The 26,098-nt window shown below is 41.1% G+C and overlaps 1 long non-coding RNA gene across 3 annotated transcripts in view; it reads right to left on the reverse strand.

The window, feature by feature from the left end:
• LOC137155012 (uncharacterized) overlaps positions 1-26,098 on the reverse strand; it is a 234,411-nt gene that overhangs the window by 205,024 nt on the left and 3,289 nt on the right. The window contains exons 2-4 of one of the 3 annotated variants that reach the window (XR_010920320.1): positions 17,400-17,559; positions 15,727-16,002; positions 14,436-14,692 (exon numbers count right to left, since the gene is read on the reverse strand). The exons of the other annotated variants lie outside the window; for them this stretch is intronic. This is a non-coding gene — a long non-coding RNA (uncharacterized lncRNA). Of the gene's footprint in view, positions 1-14,435; positions 14,693-15,726; positions 16,003-17,399; positions 17,560-26,098 lie in introns of those variants that run through there. 3 annotated transcript variants of the gene reach the window in all.

Genomic DNA, 26,098 nt, shown 5'->3' on the forward strand with positions numbered 1-26,098 from the left:
ACGTTTCTTTATTACATCATATCTTGCTTGGGAGGGATTTGGAGGGTACCGACGTACATGGTAGGGGGGATTTAAAGCAAAGGCACATAACATATAGGAACAGAAATCATTATTGCATCTCATTGCAGAACCTGGTTTTCAAAGCCTCCCTAATGCAAAGCTCTATGCGGTTAGCTCTCAGCGTATTGCTGGCATCTGGCTGCTCATAATTGGCGGCCAGTCTTTCTGCCTCCACAGCCCAACCCTGGGGGAACCTTTCCCCTTTCACTTCACACACACATTATGAAGAACACAGCACGCAGATATCACTGAGGGGATGTTCTTTTCAATCACATCCAGCCTAGTGAGGAGACTTCTCCATCTGGCCTTTAAACGCCCAAACGCACATTCAACCACCATTCTGCAACTGCTTAGCCTGTTATTAAAACGCTCCTTGTCACTGTCAAGGTGCCCGGTGTACAGCTTCATTAGCCAAGGGAGCAAGGGGTAAGCAAGATCCCCCAGGATCACTATTGGCATTTCAACACCCCCGATGTTAATTTTTTTGGTCTGGGAAGAAAGTGCCCGCCTGCATGTTAGAGAACAGCCCTGAGTTCTGAAATACGCGCGCGTCAAGCACCTTTCCAGACCACCCCGCATAGGTATCTGTTAAACAACCTGTGATCTACAAGGGCCTGCAGGACCATTGAAAAGTACCCCTTACGGTTTATGTACTCAGTAGAGAGGTGGGCAGGAGCTAAGATAGGGATGTGCATGCCATCAATGCCCCCCCCCCCCCAGTTTGGGAACCCCATTGCGGAAAACCCGTCCACTATGTCCTGCATGTTTCCCAAAGTCACTAGTCTTCGTAGCAGAAGTCTATTAATGGCCTTGCACACTTGAATCACGGTAGCTCCAACTGTAGATTTACCGACTCCGAAGTGAGTCCCAACCAAGCGGTAACAGTCGGGGTTTGCCAGCTTCCACAGAGTGATGGCCACTCACTTCTCCACCATCATAGCTTATCTCAAGTGAGTATTCACGCGCATCAGGGATGGGGCCAACTCTGAGCAAAGTTCAAGGAAAGTGGCCTTTCGCATACGAAAGTTTTGCAGCCCCTGGTCATCATCCCACAGCTGCATAACGATGCAGTCCCACCAGTCTGTGCTTGTTTCTCAGGACCAGAGCCAGCGCTCCACTGACTGCAGATGATGCGTTACGGCCTGCAGCAATTGGGAATTGTTCCGCTCGATGGCTTGTAGCAGGGGAGCCTTGGTGGCATAGAGGTTGCCCATGTCTCAGGAAAATACTCCATGGTAAGCCAAGATGTATTTGTGATGCTCACAATAATAGTGCAGAGTTGAGCTGGCTCCATGTCTCCGCAGCAATGGCGAGTGCATGGCATAAACAAATAGCATGAAAATCTATTGCATCATGGGATGATGAATCTCATCCCAACAGCCACCGCGGCTAGTTGCACTGTGGGATAGCTACCCACAGTGCACTGCTTTGACTGCCAACACAATCATGGCGAGTGGGGACACATAAGCCCACCTCAAGGAGCATGGTGTAGATATGATCCAGTGAGTTCTAAAAATTGGCAGGTGAAAGTCAACTTCACTCTGCAGTGTAGACATGCCCTAGTATAGAGGAGAGTAGCCCACTGAGGCAAAGACATTTAGAGGAAAGCCCCTAGCCCAACCACTCACTTCTAGACACAACAAAGAGAGCCCTCTGGTAGCCTAGACCCTCAACCCTTTTCCAGAGACAGCATCTTGCACCCAGGTCTGGGGAAAACATCCTAGCTCAGCCCTTCTTCTAGTAAAAGCGGGTATATCCAGAGAAAGACTACTGATAGATCACATCCCACCCACCCACTCCAAATACGATGAGGCCCTTGTCCTGATCACTTTCCCTGCTACCTTTTGCCTTATTCTGTGCAGAATACAGCCTTTGCCCATCTGCATCCTCATCACAGGTGACACTCAGCTTGAATTGAGCCCTCTAGTAAACCGCTTCAGCAGTAACAGCATTTGATTAAAGCAAATGTATGTTCTGTGTCAACATTTGAGGTTTGAATAATGTTTATGAAGCGCTGCCTGATGTTTTCATTGATTTGTTTTTCCAGAAGATAGAATGACATCACAAGTCACCATGTATAACCAACACTGCTTGGAACCGAACTAAGGGATCTGTTGTGCAATTGCACATGACAGCCAATAAAATAAGTTTTTAGTCCCACAGAAAATCTGTATATTTAGATGTTGAAGGAGAACGGCGGGGAGAGGGAAAACTATTTATAAAGGGATTTCATGAATAAGTACAATTTTGCTTAATGTTTTGAGATGAGCTAGACTGTTTTCTCACGCTTGCATCATCTTTTTTATTATTATAATTAATTTGTATTTTAGTCGAACCTAGGAGCCCCAGTCATGGAACAGGGCCCCACAGAAGAAAAAAAACTCTTCAAGGTAGGGACTTCGGTTATCACAGATACAGAACACCGACCTCAATATCTGTATGTGCAGTAAAAAGTAACTACATCAGCTGACAATTCTCTTCCTAAACAAAAATATAGACTCGGACTAAAAGGTCAGAAGGGACCATTATGATCATCTTGTCTGACCTCCTGCACAATGTAGGCTACAGAACCGCACCAACCCACTCCTGTAATAGACCCATAACATATAACTGAGTTCCTGAAATCCTCAAATAATAGTTTAAAGATTTTAAGTACAGATAACGCACCAGCAAGCGACCTATGCCCCACGCTGAAGAGGAAAGCAAAAATACCCCAGGGCCTCTGCTAATCTGCCCTGAGGGAAAATTCCTTCCTGACCCCAAATATGGTGATCAGCTAAACCCTGAGCATGTGGGCAAGAATCTCCAGCCAGATACCCAGAAAGAACGTTCTGTAGTAACTCAGAACTCACCCCATTTAACATCCCATCACAGACCATTGGGCTTATTTATCACTGGTAGTCAAAGATCATTTAGTTGCCAAATTAGGCTGTTCCATCATTACTATCCCCTCCATAAAAACTTAACAAGCTCAGTCTTGAAGCCAGCTAGGATTTTTGCCCCCACTGACAGTACCTAGAGACAGTGGATCTCGGGTGTCCAGTGAGACCATCTGTTCAACTCCATCTGTTGCAGCAGGTCAGGTAGCCCACTTAATGACAAGTGACTGAAATACTTCATCTGCTTGAAAGGAAGATCAAGAGATTCAGGAGCAGAAAGACGGACGACACCACACTTCTGACTCTGCTCTCACTTACACAGCATAAAGTTGGTGTAATGCCACTGATGTCAATGACATTCCACTAGTGTGAGTGAGAAGAGAATTAAGCCTAGTGTCACAGGGGGCTGGGTGGAAAAGGCTGCAGGATGGGGAAGCTGGGCTCTCACCTTCTTCCATTCTGCTCTTAAACTTAGAACAACTTTTCTGCCTTTGTGGGACAACTGACCACCTATTCTTATTTCAAGCTCCTTTCATCTACGTGGCCTTTCAACACAGCCACCAAATATAGTGTTTATTTAAACATCCATCCCTATGGTATATTGCAGCTCTTTTTGTCCCATATTGTGTCTATATCTGGGCCTTCAACTTTAAGCTCTTTGGGGCAGTGACCTTTCAGAAGCAACTAGTTATTTTGGCTGTCTTCAGTTTTTGAGATGCTCAACTTGGGACACCTCAAAAGAGCCTGATTTTTAGAAAATACTGGGCATTCAACCCCCTGAATATTAGACCCCTTCAAGGGGTCTCAAGTTGGTCACCCCAAATACTGAGAACCCAAAGCTAATAGTCATTGAAAAATCTTGGACAGATGGAGCTTTTTTTTTTTTTTGGTGACATTGTTGGTGTTCAGTTATCAACTAACACCACCACATTCTACTGTCAGATACACCCATGCCATTCATTCCTTACTGTCATAAGGAAAGCCTATCAAGCTTTAAGTCCACCCAGTTCTACCAGTTTTTTTGTGAGATGAACCAGAACTGAGTCATGAAACATTAAGATAAACTATACCGTGTTTTTCAGTCTACATGCTACAGAAAGTGGTGTTAGTTTAATACCACAAGGTCTAACGACATAGAATACCAGTTCTTAGAAAGCCAAAGAAGAGCCAACTCAGTAGGACAGTGAAACATTAACAATCATCACACTCCAAACGATGTGCATTGCTCTGCAGCCCCCTCCACTACTGATTACTACTCATGCTGAATATTTCCTTATCTAAGAAGCCACTGGAGGATAACCTGACATTTAACTGGTAGAAAATAATTCAACAATGCACAAGTGTCAACAATAAAAAAAAAAAAAGAAAGAAAGAAAGAAAAATGACCTGTTACTACAAGTGAATTAACCTTTGGTTACCAGTTGAACACAGTGTTTCTAGAAGGTCTGTAAAAATATACTAGAGGAAATAAATACATTTAGCAACATAAAAGAGGCCTTCATTTCACTGCACATCAACCTTAGAATTTACTTAGCAGGAAAGAAGCTACCTGCTGTGTGGGTTTTCTTACCTCACCAGTTTGTCAGGGCATGGGAAAAAGCAGCCTAGGGCAAATGAGAGGAGATGGAGAATCACACTGGCTGTTTTCTGGCATTGTTGGGAGGCATTTCCCTGAAGGATCTCTAGCTTGCAAGTCAAGAAGTCACTTGCGCAGCAATTAGGCTGTCAAAAGAGCAACCATTCTCCATATTAGAAAGTAAAGTCCGCTGTAAAAAGATCACTGGACAGATGGGAGTATTGAAGCATTACAGGGGTATTCAGTCAACTATATTTGGGACCCACTGGCACAATGATTAACATCAATATCCTGCAAAGAACAACTATATTGATGGGTCAGGGCTTTGATGTGGCTCCCAAACTGAGCAATAAACAGTGGAAAAATAATTGTATTAGCAAACGTATCTATATTTACTTTGTCCGATGAAGTAAGATCATAGCTAGAAAATGAAAAGTGATGTTGGCAATGAATACTGGGAGGAGAACACTGGAAAAACAGCAAGTGATCATGGATAGTGGTGCCATGAAGAGAAGTATGAATGTTAGCTGCACTTTTAGCTAATGATGGTGTCTTGTCTCTTAAATGCATAAACATCCCCAGAGTCCCTTTTTAAACTGCCTTCTGGTACTCCAGAAGCAAGATAGCACTTTATTGCCTCCTGCTTCACCAGCTTGTTCACCCTTACCTGCTTTGCACCAAGGACAGTTTATTATGCAGGCCAGATTTATGAGTCATAGCAGCATTTGGAGCTTTTGACCTATTATTTATTTGTGTTACAGTAGCACCAAAAAAAACCAAGTTTGTTAAGGTTTTATTGTAGTGCATAGCAGAGGTGATGCATGGTGGGGGGAGGCACATGGAGTCATGTGCCCCCCACCCATTTCTGCCAGGATTTGACAGCCCCGCTTGGTCAGATGGTGTGACCAAGCCCCCTCACCGTACAGCGAGCTGCATCCCATGAGGAGAGGCAGGAGCAACAACTGGGAGCTGCAGGGAGGGGGGTCACCAATTTCCCAGGATGGGAGACTGAGGGTAAGGGGTGATTGCCTGGGAGGAGCCTGCCTTAAGCAGTTCCAGGGGTGGCCAAGCCTTTAAATTGTGCCCCCTCCCTGACCCCCCAAGTGACTAGATAGCAAGTGTCAAAAATCAGGACAGGTGGGGGGGAGGGGACCGGGGGGAGTAATAGGCACCTATAAAAGAAAGCCCCGAATATCAGGACCATCCCTATAAAATCAGGATATCTGGTCACTGCTCCCACCCGCTCCACCCCGATTATCAGCAGGTACGAGTCATCTCTGCCACACCGAGAGAATACAAGTCAAAGACAGCGTGTCTGTCTTGTCTTCACGATTCTGAGCTCTCCACAACAGGACTGTCTTTTATTCTGTTTCTGTACAGAGCCTAACACAGCCCTGGCTCAGGTCTTTTAGACACTACCAAAATACAAACAAGAAGAAACAGTAACAACAGCGTCTGACCCAAGTTGTTTGAAATGTTAGCTCTGTTTTTTTCTTGTGTTAAAACTATCTGAATCTCAAGTGTGCAAAATTGGACTAGCAATCTCAAGACAAAAAGCTTTTCTTTTCCTAGGGACTTCACTAATGCTAGTCCAAAAAAAAAAAAAAAAAAAAAAAAAATTAAGAACACACACCATTCCTGATTTTATAGACCTTGGTCATATCCCTCCTGAGTCATCTCTTTTTTTTAAGATGAGCAGCCTTCATCTTTTTAGTCTCATCTCATACGGAAGCCATCCTCTGTTGCCATTCTCTGAACCTTTTTAGCTCCGCTATATCCTTTTTGAGAGGAGGTGACCAGAACAGGATGCAGTATCCAAGGTGTGGTCACACCATGGATTTATATAGTGGCTTTATGATCGACTACAAGAATCCTTACAGTGCCTAAGTAGCTTCTGAGAAGTGTACATCATGTTAGGTACAGAATGTGCTGCAGCAACACGCAAGCCCAATAGGGCAACTTAAGGATGGAATCTTCGACTGAACTCTAAATCCTTTGGAGATCATTGGTTTAAATCAGTCCATTAGCATTATTTCCAGCATAGCTTTCTGCATGTTAATTTTAGAGTCGCAGCCCGGTGCTCACCTCCCTGGTGATCTGAGGAAAATAGGATTTTCATTTGTAAGCTTTCTGCCATGTGTCTGTCAGGCCACCATGAAATCAAATCAAAAGTTATGTCTCCTCCAGCCTTTTCTAACTTCTCATGTGGGTCCATTCCAGTTTGGAATCTCACCATGTACCAAACCCACAGGGGTGGGTTCCAGTTCGCAGACTCAAATTCGAAAGGCCCTTCTCCTGAAATTCAGAGGGTTTCTGATGGGAGCGGAGGATCCCAGAGAAAAACACTGAAGCCGGATTCAGTTGCATAATTAGCAAAATTACTTATGGTCACTTTTTTGGGGGGGGACCCAGGGTATAAACCCCTTTAAGATCCTTTTATAAAGGACACAATTTCATACTGTATCTGAGTATTTGTTAGTGTAACATTTTGCTCTATTAGTATTCACACAGAGTCACCTTCTTTAATATAAATAACTTGTCAAAGTGCATGCCTGGAGGCCTCTGTGAAAGTTTCTGATTTTTTTAAAATATAAAAATCATAGAAAAAAAACTTTTCTACTTCATGTACAGCACAAGCCTCCTATTACCTGAATCTGTCATTCTGAAACACAGGGATTTATACATTTTGTGCTATATGCAGTTGTTCCCAAAATGCAATATTTAATCATTTCATTTCTCATTAGCTGAAGATCTTACGTGATAAAATTACATTGATATATCAATGGGGTTGCTCATTTAAATAAGGTTTTCTGAACCAGACCCAAAACGGAGTACGGTTTGCAAGAGCAGTCTCACTCCATTATTATGTTTTATATTTTTAGTTGTAATGCAGTTAAGAAAATTTTCTGGGCCACATTCACTACTGCACCAATAATAGGTACCAGTTAAGATATTTAACTGAATCTCCTTCCAGTCCTAGCAGATGGCCTCTTGTAATTTACCATCTTAACCTGATAAGTGCTGGGGGGACCACAGGCACTAATAAAATCACTGTGCGGAAGTCCCACCAAAGACAACACATGCTGAAGATGTTCAGCTACTTACAGGATTGGGCAAGTACATTTGCTCTTGCACTTGTAATTAGTGTCAATTAAATAGCAGCGACTACCTGCTTTCACTACATGAACACTATTACACAGTGCTGGGGTTCTTTAGTGACCCTTTCAGAAGGATGGTTTTGCTTTAAGGTTTAGTCTCAGATTCACTGGAAGAACGAGCGAACATTCTGCAAACGGCGCCACATGGATTGCGCAGAGCGGTTCATCAGTGAGCATGGGCCTCTACCCCAGACCACCAGGAGCAAGGATGCAAATAAGAGTGAGCACATCTATACTGCGATGTAAGCCCAGGATTTTAACTCCAGTTCAAGCCTGATCCCCCCGTCCATCTATACGTAAATTGTGCTAACCCTGGGCTCAGACCCAGGGTCACAGGACAGGGTCCAAGCCTAAATAAAGCTGGACCCAGGGTTCAAGCCCTATTGTTTGAAGTGTAAACACAGCCCTACTGGACTTGTGCTCTGGGATTCCACCAAGAGTATCACACAAGTCCACAGGATAACTTCTTTGTCTTCTGGACAGTCAAGTTCGGCGGAGAGTCAGGTTTTCTTACCGCACCACACACAAAGGGCTAGAGTGGCCACATTTTGGGAGGGCGCTAGGAAGATCAGGATATGTGTGGTTGGACTTGGGCCTGCATAATGCAGTGTAGATGCTGGAGCCCCATGTTGGGACCTAGGGTTCAACAATTCCTAACCTGGGGTTACAAATGAGTGTAGACGCTCAAGCCCTGGGTTAACAAACCCAGGATCTGCTAACTCGAGTTCTAGTAACTCTGGGCTCACACTGCAGTATAGGCATACCCTAAGATTTCCACCTATATTTCTAAATTTCAACAACCAGGTTACCACCAAAGATGGGCTCAGGCCAAAATTTAGGTTCATATTTTAAAATGCACCTTTTACTTCCCGAAGTTTAAAGATGTTCGGATCAGGGCTTTGGGTTAGGTCCATCTTTAGTTATCACAGAGAATTAAGTTGCAGACAGCTGGTTTTCCCAAAAGAATGTATTTGAGATATTTACAAGGAAGAATAAAAGGTAAACGTACATGTAAAAAGAGAGATATGCATACTTTATGGATTGGTACAATATGCCAAGACAGACAGGTTCACAGGGATTTGATGCAGAATCATTTTGTATTCCTATTGCAATAAGTGAATGCTATCCAAAACCCTCGTAAGCTGCAAGAGGTAGAAAAACAAAAACATCTCCTTCATCCCAAATGACTTGACTCTCTTCAGTTTTGGCAGCTTTTCAGAGATCAGGGGAAAAAAATGTTTGCTTGATCTCTCTCTTCTTTCCACTTAATGTCAGTGATTGAAATAAGTTCAGCTCAGTGAATATACTCCCAGTTCACAGTCTGTTGGATAAACCTACTAAGCACTGTTTTGACACCCCTTGGGGAAAAAAAATACCCAAACCCTTTTATAACAACTTTGCAGAAAGGAAATTATAGCAAGTAGTTAAAACACAGGCTGAGAAGCAGAAGATGTGTGTTCTACTCTGGGCTCTGCAATAGACTTACCTATTGTCACACAGCAAGTCAGAAACTAAAATTTCAAACATGGGTGCCTAAACTGTGGCACATACATTCACATTTAAGCACCTAAGCAAGCTGATCTTCAGAGGGGTTGGGCACATACAGGTCTCACAGATGTCAGGGACAGATGGGTTCTCCAAGGAAAACATTAGGTATCACCCAACTTGGCTAGAAATGTCTTGCATTGTCATTATTTAAAGCTGGGATTTTCAAAGGAGTCTGAGGAAGTTGGGTGCCAACATGCTACTGAAATTAAATGGGAGATGGAGGCCTAGATCTCTTAGGGTCCTTACGTTACCAGTAAAGCCAAACCCTGGGAAGAGGGTAAACAGATTGAATATCATGCTTTGCTTGTCTATAGCACCTTACATCTGAGATTTGCAAAGATCTTTACAAACAAGATATAAAGCAGGTGGTGGTCTATGCCTTGAACAAGCATAGTGTATTAAAAGTCACAGGTATTCAGTTATAAAGGTTGAATGCCAAAAAGACTATATAAAAAAAAAAGCCTCTCCCCACCCCACCCCCACTTCTTGTCAATAATGGACCGTAATTTCATTCAAGCAATTTTTCTTTAGTAGGAAAATAATCCATTACCATTTTATTCCAAGGGGAAAATAAAACAAGGACAATGTATAATAAAGGAAAATAGCAATGGGAAACAGTATTCATCGGGGTGTAGAGAACTGTTTTAATATTTCATTGATTATGTTACAGAGCATTTTAATATTTCATTGCATTAAAAAAATCACAGGTTTTTCTCTTTTTCAAATATTAGATGGTAATGAGCATTCAAAACCCTAGTAAGGCTGAATGAATTGCTCATCTCTGGCCATTCTGACCTCGTGACAGAGGAGCTGTGTCTGACTAATAAAAGGATCTTGTTATCTGATAGAATTAGAGTCCTGATTCTTCAACTGCAATCAAAGAGTGCACAGTGCAACTGTTACTCAGACATATAAAGGAGTCTCTGTGCCACCTTTGTGTCTCCCCATTACAATGGGCTGGCTGTGTGCTAGGCTGATTCCCTGGCCGCCAACATGCCCAAAGGGACAATATGGCAGTCAAGGACTCCACTGGTGCAGGTAGAACATGAGCAGACCCTCTCTCCTCCCGGGTACCCCTGACCTTTCAATGATGAACCTGCTGCTGGCCACACGACTAGAAAACCTCAGCTTGATGCTTTCATTCATTAACCTATTCCCAGAACTCATTTTGTTTAAGTCAGATCTAGTTCAGAGCATACAAAACCTGGCAGCGCTATTGTCTGAAGCAGGCTATTGCAAGCTGCAGTCAGTACTTACCCAGAGGTGTGCTAGTTTCAGGGCTTATGTAACAACAAGAACAACAAAAATTTAAAAGGGCAAAATAAATTTTACTAGGTGAGCTGTTTTGAATGTAGAGACTCCCACACTATAAACTGAGCACATGCATCCCCAAAATGCTTTTTAAGCATTTGTTAAGGAGTTAAGTTTTAGGGCTATTAACTTTATACAGATAAATATCCATAATTAAAAGAATATAACTAGAAAAAGATAGTGAGGGGCTCTATGGCAGCAAGGTAAAGTTAGTGAAGTGTCTCTACCTGAAATAGTTTAAGGTGCTATTGACAAGATTTTATTTAAAGGGCCAGGGTCTCACCCACATCACTCCTTCAGGCTGTCATAGATAGAATTAATATATCAGAACATAAGAGCTTATTTCTGGCACACTATTTTATTCACAAACTATTCCTTCTAACAAAGTGTCTACCCATAAAGTAAATTACTGGTTCAAACTCCTTATCAGAAATATGGGTTTCCTTGAAACAAAACAAAAAAACTCAAAGGGAATTGATGGACTGTAGAATGGTTTTTGTTGTGTTTTGGTTTTAAAAAAAAAAAAATGGGGGGGGCAGCAGGAGGGGGGAAAATGAAGTTTTTTTATATATATTTTATATATTTTGTTTTGAAGTTCTGGGAAAATTCCTATCTCCTCTCAGATTTTTCTTTTTACTGCCTTTTTCCACAAAGGGGGGGGGGGGGGCGGTGAGGGAGTTTAAAAAATGTAGAGGGGGAAAAAAAACCACAAAGGGCACAAGTAATACTCTTATAGTTTTCAAACTTTCTATTATTAAGTGAGATAAAACACCAAAGCAACACTTTTTAAAAATACTTTTTCTAGTGGGGGGAAGACATACAATCAAAGTGTGTTACTGCTCACTCAGAAGTGGAAATAGGTTGAAAAGTGAGAAAAATGGAGGTTTTCAATGCACTTTGTTTCCCTTTTTCACTCCTCTCTCATTTTTTGCAGTGGACAGAACTTAATGGGCAGGACTTTTAAAGAGAAAGTGCATTTTTTTCCCTTCCAAAAAAAGTTTCAAAATGAAAAATTTCATAAAAACAAATTTTCACAATAAGCTTCAAAAGGAAATGAATCTTTTCAGGTTTTTTTAAACAACCGAACAATACAACCTGCTCTAATTCTAAAAGATTGTATAGTATTAGTTGCCTGTTCACTTATTTCTCCTGCTAAATCAATGGAAAAGTTCCTGATTTTCTTTTCCTTTTCAGTGGGAGCTATACCAATCACAATGTATCAGTTTGGGTTTCCTTTTATTCTTTCATTTTTAGAGGAGATGAAATAGGTGCTGGTAGTAAGGAAATTGTGTTCTGTAAGCATCCACATCTAGAATTATTCTCAAGACCAAATCTGCACTCCTTCTGCACCCCAACATAGCCCGGTCTTAAGATATTGGTGTTGGATGTGCAAACAATATGGGACTGGATGCCATATAGTTGCTGTACACTGATTGCCAGATGTCAGCTGTGTTTTATAGCAACCCAAGAACCAAAAGGAAGAGAAAATTAAGTTATCCAAGAAACATAAGATTTTTAATCAAGTGTCCTTAGATGCTAATGTCACTAGAGCTTTTTGATAGATTTTCTCCAGCAGACTAAAAATGGGGAAATAGTTATTTTGATTACAATAGACATTCAAGTAAATAAAGAAAAATGTGACAAATTATTACAAAAATCCCATCCGAGACCCCAAAATATTGATGAAGCTATTCGGATTGGGCTCCTGGGAGATAAAGAATTTAAAAACCTAAAAGAAAGTCTGGGTCAGTTGTTTCAGAAAGTGCTATGGTATCAATATCACTTAATAAGTAATTTCAACAGTTTCTAGCTGCAAGAAAAATCATCTGTCACTTTCAGCAAAGCTACTATAGAGTTCAGGCTTGCTGAAAAGCAGCATAAAATTATGGAAGAGCTAACTGAACTGCTAATAAAGCCTGACCAAACATATATACGTTACACTGCAGAAATTACTAATGAAATCTTATCCAGTCATAGAGTTTAGTAAACAAAATAGGCTTCATGATCTTAACAAGATTATAGTGGCTAACAAATTAAGCAGACAGAGCTAGATCCTGCTTACCATGGTAACAAGAGGAGTCTCTCTGAAGTTAATGGGATTCGCTCGCATAAATAAGGTAAGCAGGACTTTGCCTTGAGAGAGGAACAAAATCTGAACTAATTGGTACTAATTCAGTAATGATATGCAGCATTGGTTTAGATTTAAATTGGTAAAACAGGCAACAATTGCTTTCACTTGATTTTATGGAAAGGCATTCAATCAAATGGAAATTTCTGGGGCAGAGGGGACAGGGCAGCAATCTGGGAATGGGAGCCTTGATTTAGTCAAATAACTGGAACATGCAGCGTTGTTGAAGCTGTGTCAGTCCCAGGATATCGGAGAGACAAGCTTCCAAGCTGTGAAAGACTGTCCCTCTTACCAAGAGAAGTTGGTTCAATAAAAGATATTACCCCACCCACCTTGTCTCTCAAATAACTGGAATGTCAGTTCGTGCTTGAAAACAGAAGAATGCTTTAGGGACAAGCTAAATGAACAAGGGATAATCAAAATGCCATACAATTCATACGCAGGAAGAGAAAATTACTCATCATATGCTATTTCCTGAGGACTGTAATAACATGGAGAGTAGAGGCTTGTAGGTATGGTACTTAAACACAAAGCATTGGCTGCAACAAGCACCAGCAGGTACTGCCAAATTATCCTCTTTCAAAAACACTTCAGAAGAATACTCTTGCTACTCAGAAGATTGCGTGCGACTGTGGTGTTGGCACAAAACACAAGTGAGCTTTGAAAGCTCAGCTTTTTAGGGCAATGTAATAATCTCTGTATAAAGATGCACAGTAAATAACAATCAAGATATAGTATCCTAGCAAGTGTAAAATAAAATCTAAATGCTCTATACATTAAGAGACAAATTCATTCCTTTGCTTCTGTGGCCCTAAGGCTACATCTACATTTGAGCTGGGAGGTGTGATTCTCACCTCACGCAGATGTACTGGCACTAGCCCTGCTCAAGTTAGCGCCTAAATAATAGCCATGCGGCCAGGGCAACACACTGCCTGGACTCCCTGCGTACGTCCGGCAGCTAGCCTGAGCTGCTGCCCACAACATCAGCTAGTGCCGAGGGAATCTCTTGCATCATCTCCCTGGTTTCAGCATTAACAATTTTATCCAGCTCTGCCTATTCATCACCATACCAGGCCTTCTTCAAAATCCAAGAACCACTTCCCAGCAAAATTGGCAACCAGGGGAACTGCCAAGTCAGGTGGAGACGAGAGGATGATGGCAACCAAACTTATCCCTCTTCCTCCTGACAGTTTTTGACCCACAAGCAGGAGGTTTTCATCTCCGGGAAAGATCTGTCGGAATGATTATGGCCAACTGTTGTCTTTTTAGAGATTGCTTAAGAAGTTTGCCTACACTAATTTACACAAATCTAAAGTACTGACAGTATATTTGAAGTGTGAAGGGTCTTAGCACCAGGAAAACCATGTTATGTTTGACATACAGCAGAATGGTAGCCTTTGCATATTGCTCTGCCGAACTGAGAGCTAGAATGCAACAATTTATGACGGTACATGAAGCAAGTATATAGATAGCTGTCTCGTCTCCAGGGATTTCTGTCAATATTTCCAGAACCTGTTCCTGCTGTTTCTTGTATTGTACCAATTTGATGTAGTAATTTTCTACGTTCTTTCCCATATTAGATATGCTGTAGGACACATTGGCATTTGGCAGAATGTCCTAGTTACATATGTTGATGATGCCACCACAGCATTAGTAGTGTTACCTTCTTAAAATAGAATGCAACCAGTGTTACTTTTATTTCTACCAACACTGTTTACTTTCTGAAGGGCACAGAAAGTTTGATTGCGCCTCCATCTAAAAATGTAATCCCATGTTTGAAGCACTCTTTATTTTAAAATGTGGGAGGGGTTGGAATTTTGTGCATGTTTATACAGTTATTTCAGTTCAATTCAAACTGAAGCTCCTTTTTCATGGACAGCAGTGCAGTCTTGGTCAGTAAGACTGTTTGCATGTTGCATGTTCCATATTGCCCAACTTTCAGTTCGAATGGAATGAATATGGAATTCCAACTGCGGCAGATTTTTTCATCTTTTGACCCGGTGTGAAGAACATACAAAAGATGTCTCCTCTCCTTGGCAAAGAAACAGACATCCATGAAAAGCTTTAATCTATCTCCCTTGGCCATCAAGGGAAGAAAAAAAATACAGCTAAAGTGCCTGCTGTTAGCATTCCTGCTTAAGAATGGGAAATGTTAACATGACATCCAATCAAACTTGTAAAATCAAATCTCTAAATATTTCCATTTTTAATGATCTAATCCAAATATTTATGAAGCAGCAGTCTAAATGGAAATTTTAATGTTACTCAAAGAAACTTTATAACTATGTCTTCTGCAGTACAATAAAAGAACGACTAATTATGAAAATATACAAATAACGTTTATATGGCCTAAGCTTTTTTTTTTTTCATTTTGATGTTGGATTTTTTTAATGACTTCTCATGAAGAGAAAACTAAATTTTCTATTCAATTGATCATTTTTACTCACAGAGGGCTACTAATGGTTTTTAAATATTTTACATCTCATGGGGACTTTAAAAAGACACTAAAAATATATATTGATAAAGATTACGGAAACCATTACAAGACGGTCAAGAAAATATAGCTTAAGAAAATGTTGTTTAAGCTAGTGATTGTTCTATCTTAAAGGTGACAAAGAAAAAAAATTCAAAGCAGAGGGAGAAAATTTAGTCTTCAGTGGATGGGCCATTACAGCAAGGGCTGGGAGGTTGGATACATAGATCAGTGACCAGACCAAGAATTAAATCTATTAAGTGACTTGTCTAAAATAATGCAGGTGAAAATTTTCAAAAGTGGTCACAGGTTGTGTGTGCCTGATTGTTTTGTTTTGTTTTTTTAAAGCAAAAATCAGTGGCAAGCTGGGGGGGTGGCAAACTTCTGTGCCCAGAGGATTGAATAAATTGAAGAATGCCCACCACCACACAGGGAGTTAGCGAGATTTAACTAATGCTTGTAAAGCTATTGGATGAAAGGTGTTCTATAAAGTGGTGCAGAGAATTGTTAATACTAGTACTTTCTGGAATATTATGATGATTGTTTTAGGGCCTGGAAACGTGACTACTTTGGAGCCAATGGAATTTACTCACCTGAGTAACAGCTAAAAGTGAGATTTAGATTTGTTATTTTCTTTTCATGTTCTTGCCATGCTGGCTAAATAAAAGTAACTTCTATTAGTTTCTCCTTTTTCGGTAGGCAAACAATGATCTTTTCCCCCAGTGTTTCTTCTAGAGAAAGAATCAGCATGGCTTTCCCTTGTCTGCTGTTTCTTTTGCCAACCTCACCAATGGCTGTGACCCTGGATCGCCCGTAGCAGAGCAAAATTACTGAGGTTTTGTGAAAGAAGTGGTCAATCTTTTCATGTCCTTTAAAGAAAAATGGCAAAGTAAGAAGTTAAAATAAATTAAGAAAACAAGATAGGTAAAATCTAAAGGCTAATTTTTGTGAAAGTGACTTTTCTCTCACCGTATCTGGGTCCAGGTATTGAAGAGGGCTCATTGCCTCATATTACAAATTACTACATGTACTGTACTGCTTCAAACCCTATAATATGGCCAACGGGGGATCCTACAATTGTATCCATCTGATGTTTCCCTATTAACTCAGAAGTCTCTCACTTAACTGGAGAGGCCACAGATCCTTTCTGAGTCTAGGCTTGACCTCCAATCCCAGGTTCTAGGTCTCTGGGCAATGTGTTTGGTTTTATAGGCGTGAAAGGCAGCTGATTTCAGAACAGTAATTTCCCCTCTATGTCCTTGGTTAATTTCATGGAGAGGTAGAGACTATGGACTCCTTCTGTTGCTGGATAACTGGAAACTATTAGGACGGTGATTGTAGGGGAGCATTCAGGAAACATCACAGGCTCTTCATTAGAGTAAATGTCAATATATAGAACAGCCTCTAATATAAAAGAGCCAAAACCTTCTAGTAAGAAAGATTCTCTTTTTAATCCCAATCAATTTTTTTTTTTTTTTAATTCTGCCTCATTTAATTTAAACTTTTTAAACCTTTCATTTGTGAAGTGAATACTCATTGCGAGAAAGAACACTCCAGGTATTAAACTGAACACATAAAAGTCAATCAAGTGCATTGCATGCTCATTTAAAATTTGCTCATAGGTTCTCTTTTCAATAAGTACATTGATGACTATAAATAAGCCATTTGGGGCAAGTACACATATTTGCATTCAGATTATGGGAATATCAAACCATGCCAGTGAAATAAGCGACACAGGATCAATAATTTATGGGCTTTTCTTCTTCTTTCATGTCCACCAGTTTAAGTTTGGAGTAGTGGAAGTGAGAAGGGGATTAAGATTTATATTTGCATTGCATGTATTTGAGTTGTACTGAGTATCCCAAAGTCACTGGAAAACACAGGAGGCAAGTAGCACTTCGCAGAAATGTGGCAGGTGTGGGTTTGCATTTTTATAGACTCTCTCTCATTCATAGTTCCAAAATTATGCAAACTGTGGCGTTCTTGTCTTTTCAGATGATGTTTTGATGCAATAAAAAGCTCAGGAGACAAGCTAAAAAACAAGATCCCTCCCATGAAGACTTTCCTAAATATCATGATTTTCATTTTGGGGCTCCTTAGGATGAACCGGAGTGCTTCATCTTAATACAACACAGTGACTATGATAGTAAAGTTAGATTTCATAGAGTTATTTTCCCAGACAAACCCCATCTAAGGAGGGTAGCATGTCACTGAAGAATGTATGCCCACTTAAGAAGTCATGCAAGTCATTCTGCTGCGGCATTACCGTCATAGATTTGGAGTCTAAGGCCACAGAAAACCAAGCATCCTGATTCTCCACTAACTCCAGCGAGTGTTGAGGCTGCTCAGCAACGTCAAGGTTAGTGGTCACGATCTTGGAAGTTTGAGGCCAATATGCCCGACAACCCTTTTCACGCACGAGCATCCTTGCAGCAAAAGAAATACCATAATTACAGAGAGCCAAATCCTGGTCAGCTGACTCACCAAGCATTCCCACCAACATGCATGGAAGAGACGACCACACTGTGGCCCAAAGAATGTATATTTTATCTGGATTTCTGGTGATGTTTACAAGCTTTTTAAATTTTCAAAGCATGGGTAGAAAATCTGAGCTAAGATACCAGACACAGAGAACTATAGACACTCCACTGGGGTGCAAGACCACCCACATTTCATTTTCTTAAAATATTTTATATTTTCCTCAAGCCAGCGTTCTGACTTCCCATTGGAGACCAGTTTCCCAACCCTGCACTGGGACAAATTGTGATCACCTTAGTCACAGGAGTAGACTCATTCACTTCCACTCACACAACAAAATTCACTCTGCAGGGAGAGCCAGCAAGGATTTCAGACCACATCAGCTTAAAATGGGCCTTAAACGGTGCAGAATGCCCTGTGCAGACCCTCTACAACAGAGGATGAATTTCACTCTGGGAAATAGTCCTGCTGATTTTACATGGTCAAGCAGACTTTTGAGGATAGTTAAGCAGGATTTGGCACACACATTTGTGGTTTTTTCCTTTACATTGCCTTTTAAAGAAATAATTCCTCTTTTCCGCTGCTTTCTTAGGAACCAGGCAGAAATGCTGGAAAACAGATACTAAAGAAGTAGTTTCCCCCAACAAAAACAGTGACCATGTGGGAGCTCTCAAAGTTCCTTTGTACTCATTGACATTTCAGAGGTTCAGCAAATGTATTCTGCTGCATAAATACAGAACTGGTGGCAAAATATATATATGGCCCATTTCTCACACTCAGTTCACCAGCTAATCATAATCACATTATTTTTAGATTATTTTGACAAACTGCCTGACTGAACAGTGGTTTTAAAAAATTAAAAACCACTGAAGAAAAAGGGCTATATTTGCACATACCTTGTCGTCTCCACTTCATTTTTCCAAAAGAATCTAGATTGCTCCCACTGGAGATTTCTGTTACCAAGCCATCATTTTTTTGCTGCTTAGTAAACATTTGGATTGGCACATGCACCTGAAGTTGGGTTCTTTTATGGTGGTTGTAACACACTGAAGCAAAAGCAAGCCCTAAAACTGGACAGGAATTACCACCACACATTCTGGAGCAAGTTGTTTTGAAAAGAGAAACAGTGAAAAGTTGCCTATCTATTTGGACAGAGCTAGTACATACACATTTTCAACAGCTTTCATATAAAATATTAAATATTTTTCACAAATTCTGCATCAATAGTCACATGGGATGGGCCAATTAATTTACCGGCTCAAACCTGGAGGGGCCAGGCCCTATTAGATATAAAGCTTAGTGGGGGAAGTGCAGGACTTGTGTCCATAAAGAGCTGGGTGTGCCCAGTTGCAGGAGAAAACCCAGAGAAGGGAAGGCTGAGAATTCCTCACTCTGGGAAACAGCCTGAAAGAAGGTTGAGCAGCAGAGCAGACAGACTATGTCAGGGGTATTTTGAAAGCCTGATTGGAAGCAGAGACTCTGAGGAGCTGTAGCCTGCCTGAACCTCTGAGTAAGGGTCATGCCAGCCCCTAGGCTGTGAGTTTGTTTGATGCACAAAAGCCTCTGATTACGCAGGAGATCAGTATAGAGCACAGGAACCCCTGCAAAGAGGTGGCTGCTAGCTGAGCTGAAGTTTTGATTTTGTTTACATTTCTTCAGGACTTCAGTAAAAAGGGCTCTGTAGCCCGAGAAGGGGCAGGACTCTGCAAAGTGGTCTGACTGGAAGGTCAGGACACTCCTGCAGCTGAGCTAAGCCAAATGACATTGGGGAAACTGAGGCAAAAGTTGCTGATGCACCAAATCCAGCCAGGAGGTGGTATTTTGGGGCAGTAACTTTGCCACAGCATGGTTGTTTCTTAACTTTAAAGACATTCTACCCAGAAATCTAGTAAAGAGGAATTAAAAACGAGAGAGAAATCTGAACTGTAAATAAGCTTGGGGCTTAATTTTGTACAGCATCTCATGTTTAAACAACTGATAAAGCATGACAGGAACCAGACTCCGGAGGGGGTGAAATTGGCTGTGTGTCCAGAGAGCCAGCACAAGAGCTATGCAGCACTTCAGCCCTATTTTGAGAGCATAAGTGGTTCTTTAGAATTACATAGTCTATGGCTGGCTTGAAAACAATTCTTTTTTGTGAAAAATTTGAGGCTTCAAAATTTGTTTCCATTCAGATATGGAACAGAAACTAGACATTTCAAAACATTTGGGGGAAAAAAAGAATGACTCACACCAAAGAGGGGGCTGGGGAGCATGGAAGAAAAGAGACCCACTCAGCCTAGATTAGCCAATAATCAGTTATGAGGGCATTTATCTGGGATGCAGCCAACCCAGGTTCTAGTCGCTGCTCTGCCTGATTTGGACATGAATTCAAACATAGGTCTCCCACACCTGAGGTGAACACCCTTACCAGCAGACTTATTGGTTATGCTGAGGTATCTCCCTCGGTCCCACCTGTTCATCCCTTCCTGAACCTAAGAAACTTTCCAAAAAAATATTTGTCAAAAACAGATACATTTCAGTTTTGACAAAACCACTTTCTTTTTCCCCCTTCCAGTCAAAAAAAAAAGGTTGATCAACTCAAGCAGAGACGTCTCCGGAGAGGAGGAGTCATACATGATAGCTCTACTGTGTGGCCTTGAGGTTACTCTTGCCTAGTACCAGAGTAAGGTCTTCAAGGGGGATGCATATCTAGGGTCTCATTAGTATGATGGGCACCATACTTAGACCCTTTTGTCAGATACAGTAACACCTGTCCTCTGTCAACTTTTCCATTTGCTGGTAAGGCAGCAGGTATTCAGGAGGCATGAAACTTACTAAATGCAGAGGATCATACATATTTCCTTGTGATGTCCCAAAATAGGTCTTAACTGATGTAAAGGGCTTTCTGGTGGCCCATAGTAGATGCATTAGGAAGAGAGACACAGCTTGGTAGCATGTATGTAGCATGGAAGCAAGAGGAGTTACTCCCTTTAAAAATACAGTATATTACCCGAGAATGTCTCAGAGAAACGGGAAGGCTTCAAGTAGTGCGACAAGTTTCCATGGAGATAGCAGTTCTGTGCTGCTTGCTTTGCACTCATGGGGTCATGCGCTATTATAATTAGCAAAATGTGTCTGCAGACAAAATTAAATTTCCAAATATTTACATTTGGTGGAGCCGTTTTAAACCAGAGAGGAGGGAAAGGCATCATACTAATGCCATCCTTCTAAATAATCAATATCCTCCTTTCTGTACAGTTATTTTTTTCATCATGGCACCCCTGGGGTACCCTTCAGTGATAATGCCATTCTGATTCAGAGGTTATTGCAATTATCCTACATCACACCATGCCAGCAATAGCTATTGACCTGGTAATCTCACTTGATGGCACTGCTATGACTTAAATCCTCCACTTTCACCCCTTTCTCCAATGCAAAATGAGCATTTCAGGCAGCTTTCTCCTTTCATGCTTTTTTCCTCCATGCATGTTTTATTTTGATTTAGAACTTGATTCCATATGTTGGAGGGGCTTTAAACTAGACTGCTAAAGACTAAGGAATGGTCAGAGTTTTTTCCCAACCCTTCTCTCTCCCCTCCCAAAAAGAATCTATTCCTGGAATGAAAATCTTATCACTGTGAAACATTAAGAGGAAAATCTTTAAAACTGACAGGTTCTAGCCTTAAGGGAATGGGAATAAAGAAATGGGAGACATCAATTAAAGATTTTCTTACCTTGAGATTTCCCATCCCAACCATATGCTGCAGTTTCTCAAAGGGCATTGTTTCAGGGTGGAAGGAACGACGTGTATTAGTTGAACAAACCAGATAGATTATCAGAATATATAAAGTCAAAGCCTATACCCTACAGCAAGTCATAAAGACAAGCAGCCATCTGGAGCCTGTGAAATGTTTCTAGCTTGTCAGTAAGACGTTATAACAAACGCACAATATAGGCGGTTCATTTAAAAAAAAAAAAAAAAAAAAAAAACTACAACTAAACATTCTCACTCCAGAGATTTCTACTACGTACTTTGTTTAAAATCTGTGATCAAACAAGGTGAGTCTTCTAGGGCTATAGGAGGTTAACTGCCTGGTTTCCATACACTCAGCTGACCTAGTCCTCCTTAAAACCAACCATGTTGCAAAAGCGTTTCCTCTCTGCTGCCCCTGAAAACCCCAGTGTACTGAGCTGCTCTGGTCTAACAAGCACCAGTAAATCTCTCTCCTCTACTTCCTTCCAGCTGACACATGGAGCCCTTCACATTACATGGCATTAGGAAAATTGACATATATGAAAACTGACTGGTAAATCTGAGCTCGTAAAATGGACATGGGAATCCTCCGATGGTACCAGCAGGTTCCTGCAATGTGTGTTTACTCTTTTAGAAAAAGCTTTGACATTTGAACCTAAGGGCAAAAGTGATTAAGCTACTTCATAGTTATACAGGGGGTCATGGGAGAGGATGCTACTGCTGGTCTTACAACTGTGAAAAAAAATTTTATTTTTGTTTAGTAAAAACATGTTTTCTCCTGGGGTGAGACTTTCAGTCCGGCTTTCAGTCAAGACACTAAGCTCTGCCTCCAATAAATGGAGATACTGATGAGCCAAGCCATGCTAAATAATGTGCATCTGTCAATCAGCAGTTGTAGAACCTTCAGTGTAACTAATCACGTGCATAAAGTTAAGCTTGTGCATAAATGTTTGCAGAATCAGACCAAAGTCTTTACTCTTTCAATCTACACAAATGTGAGGCTTTATTTAGGGATTGGGGGGTAAGGAGAGGAAAACGCCATGGCATGATTTGGAGAATGACAAACCTTTCGTAACCAGTAAATAATTACCAAAAACTAAATCTGAGGTTTCGGAAAGAGCTAATATACTGTCTCTGGTGTTGGGTTCAATTTAAGTCTTTTTAGAAAGACTTCTCACCATTGAGCATCTAATCAATCAAATACACTTCTTGTTTGGAAGAAAATAACTATTGGCTAATAACTTTATCTTTAAAAGAGACTTCCATTTTATAATTATATTTTTCCTTATAAACTATCATCTATCCAAGGATCTCAAAATTCTACACTACAGTGACAACAACCCATGAGAGATTGTACAGTAATATTTGTGGGCTGTAATATTTTGGTCAAATTTTGATGCAGCTGATGGTGGCCTGTGCTATACAGGTGGTCAGACTAAGTGACCTAGTGATCCCCTTCTGGCCTTAAACGCCATGTAATGCACAGTAACGTGACTAAATAACTTGCTGAGGGCTCCTGGGTCAGAGTTGAACCCAGGAATCCTGATTATCAGTTCTGTAATTGGATCATGCTCCTCTCCTATTTAAACAGTGGTCTCGCCAACTTAGAAGCTATACTATGCAAAATAAAGTTATTGGGGATGTCTGAACACCAGAGCAGCATGCTACATGGATTTCAGGAATTACGGAAAAATCCAATATAAAATTTATGCTGAAGTGACTAATTTTAAATGCAGAGACTTGATTAAAATTTTACCAAAAAAAATAAAAAAGCTTTCCAAAAGTCAAAAAAGCCATTTAAGTCACTGTAGTAAGTTAGAGTACACTTAAAAATTAGGTCAGGATACAGTTAATGGCTCTTGAAACGTCTGTTTGTATATACGTAGCTTCAATAAAAACCAATTAAAATGAAGTTAGGTTTTATCTTAAATTCCTGATAGGTGCACTCAAACTTAAGAAGGTTATTGTAATTTTCCCAAAGCTGATAATTATAAATCCAGGAAATTCAGAGTTAAGAGTCAGCTTAAAAAACTGAAATGCATTAAGCTATGGAAACACACAGGTTGGGCACCTAAACCACCTTAATTCTACTCTGCAGTGACTTCATGCAATCACTATATGATTAAGACATATTAGTGGTTGCGGATCCAGACTAGATCAACATGAGCTTCAAAGACTCAATTTTAACCTCATGGTATCAGAGTATTAATCAAATTAATGGATTTACTCAAATTCTCAGAAAAAACATTCTATACTCAATACGTGCTGTAATTATGGAGAGAATGTGCTGTATTTTTTAATACATAAAATGATTAAATCACTGCTTTAAGTGCAAAACTCAACCCACCCTTAACTACAGAGCTGCAACTGGCACCTCCATTATACTACATTAATAAATTGTAAAAAGCGAAGTATGTACAGGACCAGCAATGTTGGCTAGGGTGCACCAAGACTCATTAAACACATTAGTAAGCAATCAATCATAATCTTTATTTCACTAATGCATGTTATATGGATGCTCTAGTCTAATATTTTTCTTTTAGTCCTTTAATAAAAAGGCCCCTGGAACCAAGTTTCCATTAAGGCTTCCCTCCGCCATTATGCTTACAAAACCCAGTCCTGATCATTGCTAGTCAGATGACAAGTTGTGACTATTCTTTTCTTCCCCACCTCTACCCCCACTTAAAAGATACAATCCATGTGACCAACAAAGTGGGGGCCAATTCTTCACCAGGGTCATTCACTTGTATGTTGTATACCCAGGCTCCAGTCTTCATTTTTTACAGCTTTAGACTGGAAGCTCTTCAGAGCAGGAATTTTCTATGAGATTGTACAGCACCCAGCACATCTGGGGCCCAATCCTAACTAGGGCCCTTGAGCATTGCCACAATATAAACAGATTCATGATTCTCTGTCAGGCCTCTCCCCCTTTCCGGCATGATTCACCTCCCCCTAGACTTCAATATCATAGGATCTTTGATCCTGCAAACATTTACTTAAATGACCAAGCCTGGCTCACAGGTATAGCAACCGGTGAGACTTCTCACCATCACTAGGGACTATTCACAGGAGTAAACCTATGCAGGATTGAGCCCTTAGATAAGCTCTTTGGACCAGGAGTACATGTTGCATTGTACTTTACAAACATAAGACAACCTCTGCAACTGTATAAATGATTCTAGTTATGTTTGTCATCCTAGAACAAGTATCAATTGTGCCTGCATCACTAGAGTGGGAACTAGTCAAGTGCCCAGAGAATCTCTCCATCTTTGGAGCAAGTCTGTTGAACCCATTAGAACCTCTATTGCCACAGGGCAAGTAACATACCTCTGAACATAGTGGTCATGGATATTTACTGTAAGTCAAGCTTGTTCAGTCCATCTTGTCTATCACTAGTAGAGCTGAAAAAGTTGTGTATGGCTATGACCAGAAAGATTATACTAGAGAGTTTAGGTCCCAGATACATTTATTTCTGGTTTCTTAACTCAGTTCAGTGCCCTGGGGCATTAATAGGAATTCCCCCCTTTATTTCTGATGCAATCTTGGCCCTTTATAAATTCCCCTATTCTATAACTAGGGTCTCCTCTGGCCCTCTCCCAAGGAAGTGCATGTTACATAATGGAACACACCATGCAAGACAAGAGGAATTTTAAAGGGCCAGTGCTACATTCCCCCATGTCTGTACAAAATAAAGATTAACAGCAGCAGCATGCCACCCTCATACATTCGTTATCCCCTTGTATATTGTACAGCTTAGTTTCCCTCAGAGGAACGCTTCTGCACAAGGATTCATCCTCATGTCTAGAGTGCCATCTTCCCCACTACAGCTCATGCTGCAAACCAGAGCAATCTGCACAGCTAAAGTGCGCTAAGCATTAAACACAATAAAGGGTGCCACTCTATTCTAAGAGGAGTTCACTGTGCCATGTCTGAGTTTTAACCTCAGGGTGCGGAAAAAAGGCTATTTAGCTGATCTAGAGCGGTTTCCAGCTTTTAAAGCCACAAGCTCCTCGCCAAATTGCTGCCTCCGCTATGGTGGGTCCCACGCTTCTCTCTCACGTGATGGGTCAGGGCACCACCTGTTGCCCCTGTCTGTGGGCCTCAGCCCCTCCATAGTGCCCAGTGAGGGGAGGTGGGGGAAAGGACCCAGGTCTGCCCTTTATGCTGGGTCCCAGCCCAGGGGCCCTATGAACAACAGCTATGTGCCACTGACAGTTCTTGCAGCTGTGCTTCTTTCCCCTCTCTCTCTGGTCTCCTGTACCTTTCTTGTGGTTCTTCTCTGGTTCCTCTGGTCAACTGCAACACTCCTCCCACACTACCACCAGCTCTCCTCCCTTGCTCCCTGTCTGTCTGGAGCAGGAGATTTTATCAAGACTCTAGCTGGGCCTTAATTGGCCTCAGCTGCTCCTAATTAACCTTTAGTAACCCCTGTTCAGTGTACAGGGAACAAGGCTTCCATCATTCTGGGGCTAATATATCTCCCTTTTATCACCCATCTTCTGCCATCTGACTCTGCTGACCCACTCCATTTTTTAAGCAATATGTATTTCTTAAGCACTTACGCTCAGTGCTTGCTTTCAAGGCTCCTAGACTGACACAGTGGGGTAGCTGTGTTGAATGGACTTGAGACCTGGATCAGAGTGAAGAGGGATCAGTCAGAACCCCCTCCCCCATCCTGTTCTCCCACACACCTACCTGCCTGGGAGAAAAAGTTCTAAACAGCCTATATTGTGTGAAATAATCTAAACTTTT

Source organism: Emydura macquarii, unplaced genomic scaffold, assembly GCF_026122565.2.
Source record: "Emydura macquarii macquarii isolate MOO-44397 ecotype Brisbane River unplaced genomic scaffold, CSIRO-AGI_Emac_v2 contig_1348, whole genome shotgun sequence".
NCBI lineage: Eukaryota > Metazoa > Chordata > Testudines > Chelidae > Emydura > Emydura macquarii.